Source organism: Bubalus kerabau, chromosome 8 (assembly GCF_029407905.1).
Source record: "Bubalus kerabau isolate K-KA32 ecotype Philippines breed swamp buffalo chromosome 8, PCC_UOA_SB_1v2, whole genome shotgun sequence".
NCBI lineage: Eukaryota > Metazoa > Chordata > Mammalia > Artiodactyla > Bovidae > Bubalus > Bubalus kerabau.
The window spans coordinates 30,638,506-30,646,086 of NC_073631.1; the positions used below are offsets into that span (position 1 = coordinate 30,638,506).

The 7,581-nt window shown below is 38.4% G+C and overlaps 1 pseudogene; it reads left to right on the plus strand.

Annotated features, from left to right (window-relative positions):
• Nucleotides 1-6,879: 6,879 nt before the first annotated feature.
• LOC129658816 (ubiquitin-conjugating enzyme E2 D4-like) lies at nucleotides 6,880-7,321 on the plus strand (annotated as a pseudogene).
• The last annotated feature ends 260 nt before the right edge of the window (nucleotides 7,322-7,581 follow it).

Sequence of the window (7,581 nt, forward strand, 5' to 3'; positions counted from 1 at the left end):
TTCAGTATTATTCTGAACCAAATTTCCACATGAGAGGCTATTGTGAGAATCTCCCGGGCAAGTCTGATAAATTTTTATATAGGACTCCATGACAAAGCAATTCCTAAACTACATCATCAGAGCCATTCAGTCCTCTTCCCTGAACGATCACCTTTCCAGTCATAAAGCAGACATGCAGTTAAACCTGAGGAAAATTATTAACTTCATAAGGAATAGTACTAATACCATTATGGAAAACCATGCATTAAATTTTAAACTCCTTTATATATAGGGTAGTGTTTTCAAGCAGAACTAAGAAGGTAGAAATACCTTAAAATATTTGAAGGAAAAGAAATATGAGAGCAGCAGTTTTAGAAAACAGAAACTAAGAACAAACTTCTAACTTTAAACCATCATTGTAAAAAAACTCTTAAAAATGGGAGTTGTATAGTACCCTGTGGTGCTGGAGAAGACATTTGAGAGTCCCTTGGATAGCAAGGATATCAGTCAATCAAGAAAATCAACCCTGAATATTCACTGGAAGGAATGATGCTGAAGATCCAAAACTTTGGCCACCTGATGGGAAGAGCTGACTCATTGGAAAAGACCGTGATGCTGGGAAAGATTGAGGGTAGAAGGAGAAGGGGGAAACAAAAGATGAGGATGGTTGGATGGCATCATTGACTCAATGGACACGAGTTTGAGCAAACTCTGGGAGACAGTGAAGGACAGGGAGGCCTGCTGTACTGCAGTCCATTGGGTCAAAAAGAGTCAGACATGACCTAGTGACTGAACAATACAACAACATAGTACCCTTTTGATGTGATTAATAATTTTTCTTTTTAGTAAAAAACAAATCCCTATCCTTCCTGCTCATCTGTACTCAATCAAGAATTTTTAGTAGAAAAAAATTCCTTGTATCCATTTATTCACATGGAGAAAAAAAGTCTATGGTCTATTGAATGATTTAATTTTTGAAACCAACCACACTGAAAAGAAACAGTCTTGCTTCCCAAGGCTCTAAGAAGTTGTGAAGCTTGTGCAGATTAATATATGATAGATACAACACCACTGCATATTAGCTGGGTATAACAAAGACCTTCTTTCCTTGGCAGTTGATACAGTGGGGTTTTCCTGACATTAGAAGGAAGTACTGTCCAGAATGTTAATTCAATAACTATAATAGTTGCAAGCCAAATCATATCAAGGGGTAGTTTAACTGGGCAGCTGCTTTGGAAGCCAACTATAAAATGTACTAAAATATCACTGTGGAAAAAAAATAGTAATATGATGCCAGCTAGCACAGATTTCCACATGGGACTTCTTACATAACTGGCAAGGGGTCAATTGGCCCTGATTTCCCTGAAACAAATAGCATCCAGAGTGGAAATAACAAACACTCATCACCCTCACTAGCCTGTCTCTATTGAAAATCTTTGCCACACACATGTGTAGGCTGTGCAGTGCCACTCTAGGTCTTCATTCTGAGGATCAACAAAGCCATAGTTTTCCAGCAGTTGGCAGCCTCAGGGCAGGTGACTAGGAACAAGTGATTTAAATTTTCATTTAAAAGTGGAAACCATTTAATTGTCTCCAAAGAATATATTTCGTTCAGAAAAATCATAAAAGAAAAACAAAGGAGAAAAAATCAGAAATACCTTGCCTGTGCAGAAGCTGAAAGTAGAGCAGATACTGGGAAAGAAAATACAAATTTTATCTCTATCTTTAGTGAGTTGACTCATTGGAAAAGACTCTGTTGCTGGGAGGGATTGGGGGCAAGAGGAGAAGGGGACGACAGAGGATGAGATGGCTGGACGGCATCACTAACTCAATGGACGTGTGTCTCAGTGAACTCCGGGAGTTGGTGATGGACAGGGAGGCCTGGCATACTGCGATTCATGGGGTCGCAAAGAGTCGGACACGACTGAGCGACTGATCTGATCTGATCTGATCTTAGTGAGTATGAGTGACTGATGCTATATGATAATGAGCAGTGAGAAGTTTGTGAAACAAAAATAATCCCAAATAATTTGAGATGATATATTGTATTCTGTCCAAGTAATATATTCCTAATTATGAAAATAAAAAGTATTAATAAAAAACTGATTTACCTCTAACTCTAATAAAGAAATGCTTTAAAATATTTAAATACAGGAATAAACCTACCGGAAATAAACCTACCTAAGAGACAAAAGACCTATATGCAGAAAAGTATAAGAGACCAATGAAGGAAATCTAAGGTGAAACAAACAGATGGAGAAATATACCATGCTCCTTAATTGGGAGAATAAATACTGTTAAAATGACTACACTACCCAAAGTAATCTACAGATTCAGTGCAATGCCTATCAAATTACCAATGGCATTTTTCACAGAACTAGAACAAAGGAAAATTCACACTTTGTATGAAAATACAAAAGACTCCAGATAGCCAAAGCAATCTTGAGAAAGAAAAGTGAAGCTGGAGCAATTGGGTCCCTGACTTAGATCATACTACAAAGCTCCAGTAATCAAGCAGTGTGATACTGGCACAAAAGTTAACATATAGATCAAAAGAATAGGATAGAAAGCCCAGAGATAAACCAGAGACTACAGCCACCTAATCTTTGACAAAGGAGGCAAGAATATACCATGGCAAAATAACAGTCTCTTCAATAAGTGATGCTAGGAAAACAGGACAGCTACATGTAAAAGAATGAAATTAAGACACTTCCTAACACCATGCACAACAATAAACTCAATATGGATTAAAGACATGAATGTAAAGTCAGACACTGTAAAACTCTTAGAGGAAAACATAGGCAGAACATGCTTTGACATAAATCACAGCACACATCTTTTTTGAGCCACCTCCTTGTGTAATGAACATAAAAACAAAAATTAACAAATGGGACCTTATTAAACTTAGCTTTTCCACAGCAAAGTAAACCATCAACAAGACAAAAAGACAAACCAGAATGGGAGAAAATATTTGCACGTGAAGCAACTGACAAAAGATTAATTTCCAAAATATACAAAACCTTACACAGCTCAACATCAGAAAAACAAGTCAATCAAAAAATGGGTGGAGGGCTTCCCTGGAGGCTCAGTAGTAGAGTCCACCTGCCAATGCAAGAGACACGAGTTAGATCCCTGACCCAGGAAGACCCCATATGCCACAAAGTGACTAAACCTGTGTGCCACAACTACTGAGACTGTGCTCCAGAGCCCGAGGCAACTTCCGAGCTCACGTGCGCCAACTACTGGAGCCTGCTCGCCCCAGAGCCTGCGCTCCACAAGAGAAAATACTGCAATGAGAGGCCTGCACGCTGCAACTAGAGAACAGCCCCCACTCACTGCAGCTAGAGAAAAGCCTGCAGAGCAATGATGACCCAGCACAGCCAAAAGTAAATAATTTTTTTAAACGGGCAGAAGACTTAAATAGACATCTCTCCAAAGACATACAGATGGCCAGTAAACATATGAAACGATGCTCAACATTGCTCATTATTAGAGAAATGCAAATCAAAACTAAAATGAGGCATCATCCCACACCAGTCGGAATGGCCATCATCAAAAAATCTACAAGCAGTAAATGCTGGAGATGGTGTTAAAAAAAGAAACATTCTTGCACTGTTGGTGAGAAAGTAAACCTATCCAGCCACTATTGAGAAAAGTATGGAGGTTACTGAAACAAACTAAAAATAGAACTAGGGTATGAGCCAGCAACCTCATTACCGGGCATATACCTGGAGAAAACCATAATTCAAAAAGACACATGCACCCCAGGGGTCACTGTAGCACCATTTACAATAGCCAGGATGTGGAAGCCACCTAAATGTTCACTGACAGATTGATGGATAAGGAAGATGTGGTGCATATATAGAATGGAGTATTACTAAGCCATAAAAGAAAGAAATTTGGGTCATTTGTAGTGATGTGGATGGACCTAGAGTCTGTCATACAGAGTGAAGTCAGAGGAAAACAAATATCGTATATTAATTCATATGTACAGAACCTAGAAAAATTTTATAGATGAGCCTATTTGCAGGGCAGTGATAGAGATGCAGACATAAAGAACAGACATATGGACAGAGCGGGAAGGGGAGGCCGAGACAAACTGGGAGAATAGGAACAGCACATGTACACTACCATGTGTATAACAGCCAGCTAATGGGGAGCCACGGTAGAGCACAGGGGGCCCAGTGTGGTACCCCGTGATGGCCTAGAGGGCTGAGGAGTGGGAGGGTGGTTCAGGGATATATGTATACATACAGCTGAGTCACTTCGTTGTTCAGCAGAAGTTAACAGAACATTGTAAAGCGATTATATTTAAATAAAAATAAAAATATCTATTTAAATAAAATATACAAAATTAAATAAATCATATAAATATTTGAATAAAATATTGAAACATTTTAACTCATTTTGAAGTGACCCTCAATAATTCTTGTAGGACACCCACAATGTCAGTCTACCCCTAGTTGTGAGAATTGATGTTATAAAACACCTTGATTAAATGCATGTTAATGCAAAAATAATAGCTGAAACTATTAACATATGAGTAGGAAACAGCTAAATAATCCATACTTTTCTTGAATATTGACTTTGCTGTTCTTCTAGAGATTTTTGAGATGGGATTATAAGTTTTGGCCACCAAAGTATCACTTATCCTACTCCCATTTCAAAATTGAATGTTTTCCTAAGCATCCAGCACATAAATAATTTATGCTTCAGCAATGGCCAATCAATAAAAGGAAAATGAAAACAAATTACATAAACCTCATATATGGAAAACAAGAAAAAATAAGCTACAGTTTATGACTTTGTCAATAAGAATTCAGCAAGTTATGTGCTACTTAATAAGATGTAAGTACTTCCTCATTAGGGAGTTACTCCCCAGGTTGAATGATAAGGGCAGAGACACAGTCTCTATACAACCATGGTAAATATCTTTTGGGTTAGCTCAGAATAAAAAAAACTTATGCTGCTATTATGGGAAGTCTTTTCTAATATGTTCCCATTAGACCTTCAGGCTTTGAGTTCCTTAGTATTAAAGATAGATTTTTGAGGTACTGGTTGTTATTACTGATCAGGAAGAAAAGAAAAAAAAAGATGTTGTGGTATGATTATAGAAAGGGGAGGAAAGAAAGCAGGATGGTGGACAGGCATGGGTGGCAAGAATTGGTTGGTTATTCAGGGTGCTGTGTGGAGAAGGCAGTAACTGTTAGATGTGGAAGGGTTTAGAAGACCAGCTTTTGACTAAAGTAAGCCTAAACTGTCGTCACTCTTTACATCAAAAGGATTCACTAACTGTGGGTTTCAAGAGGCCAAGCTGGAAGGACGACACTATCACAGAAAGTAATAAATTTTCTTGACATAATAAACACTAGTAAAACTAAACAAATAACTGGATTCTGAACTGGAGAACTTTTCATCCAGAATGATGGTGACAGGTTGGAAGATTTTCATACTGGGGACACAGATATCACATCAACATTAGGGGAAACAATCAAAATGATCAAATTTTATATGAAACTCTAAGTAATGGATATAGAGAAGTCTTGTCATATTCCTACATGTCTTTTCCCATATGTAGTAATTAGATTTTTTAAGTTTTAGAGAGAAACACAGCAAGCTATTTTTCACCCCTCAAAATGTTCATTGGCTTCACATGTTTTCCTGTTTTAATCCCTTGGAAAAATCATATGTATTAAGCTATAACACATTTTACATCTTAGCATCAAAAAGAGAATGTAATTACTTAGAAGTTTCAAGCACTAACTTTAAAAAATGACCAAAAATAAAACTTACCCTCCACAACCCTTGCCTAGCGTCTTATATATAATGTTAATAGATGTTCAAAAAAGCTTGTTGAATAAACAGTCCCTTGGTTGTCTTAGCTCTTCACTGAATAATGTTTCATGGCATGGAGTGAAACCCCTGTGGCATGGCATGTTTAGTCAGAGAGCTATTTTAACACAAAATCAGGCTATGTAGGCTTGTACCTCCCCAGGTCACTCACTTTAAATGACTACCATTCTCTCAATCTCTGTGCTTCATATGTCTTTTTGCTCTTTGAAGAGTTTTATTTTTATCTCATACCTGTGGTCAGTTTATGTGATTTGATATTATAAAGGATGAACAGTCCTAATTTCTGCAATGCTAAACTTACAAATGAAACTATCAGGTAACTTATTTTAATGGGCTGAGGGTGGGGTCTGCTCTGTATTTAACAGGACAGCTTTTAAAATATCATTAAAAATGGAATCTGTCTTTGTTGTAGCCACTATGGAAAACAGTAATGGAGGTTCCTTAAAAAACTAGAGTTACCATATGATCTAGCAATCCTACTCCTGGGCATATATCCATAAAAAATGAAAATCTTAATTTGAAAATATACATGTACCCCAATTTTCACAGAAGCAATATATAGAATAGCCAATACATGAAAGCAACCTAAGTGTCCATGAACAGATTAATGAAAAAGAAAATGTGGTATATATAAACAGTAGAATAATACTTGGTCATAAAAAACAGTGAAATAATGCCATGGACCTAAAGATTATCACACGGAGTGAAATAAGCCAGAGAAGGACAAATATTATATGATATTACTTATATGTGCAATCTAAAAAGGAATAAAAATGCACTAATTTACAAAGAAGAAACAGACTCGGACATAGGAAACACATTTATGTTTACCAAAGAAAAGCTGGGGGGAGGGATAAAAGCACAGGATTAACAATCATACACCACCATATGAAAAATGGGTAAGCAACAAGGATTTTCTTTATAGCACACAGAACTATATTCAATATCTTATAATAACCTATAATGGAAAAGAATCAGGGCCAAGACAGCAGCAAGTTACCTCTGGTAGCCCTGGACTGGGAGCCCCCATCCCCCAGCAGCAGAAGGATGGTGCTGAAGTGGATCCAGAAGAAATTAACTGGCTTGCAGAGGGACCCTCCTGCCCATTGCTCTGCAGGACCTGTGGGAGATGATTTGTTCCACTGGCAGGCCACCTTCATGGGCCTGAAGGACAGTCCCTACCAAGGAGGCATTTTCTTCCTGACCATCCATTTGCCTACAGATTATCCTTTCAAGCCCCCAAACGTTGCTTTCACAACCAAAGTTTAACACCCCAACATCAACAGCTGCAGCAGCATCTGCCTTGATACCCTGTGGTCCCAATGGTCTCTAGCACTGAGAGTGTCAAAAGTTTTCTTCTTCATCTGTTTCCTGCTTTGTGACCCAACCCTGATGACCCTCCAGTGCCAGGGACAGCCCACACCTACAAGGCTGACAGAAAGATTATAATGCACTAGCGAGAGAATGGACACATATGCTATGCAAGTAACTCAGAGGTTTTATGGGAAACACTGTCCAAGACAAGCTGAGCTGAGCTATTGGCTGAGCCACTCAGAGCGTCATCTCTTCTGCAAACAAATGCTGGTTGCCCACTTTCTCTAACCACAGCATATTGGTGCCACGCTCAGCCATCGTGGTTTTGACACAGTCTTGTTACTGATGCCAGATCAGTAGCCACTTTTGATCTGCAGCCTTCCTGACTACATTGGAATCGGTCCCTCCACCCTGGCTCACTGCTCACCTCTTAAG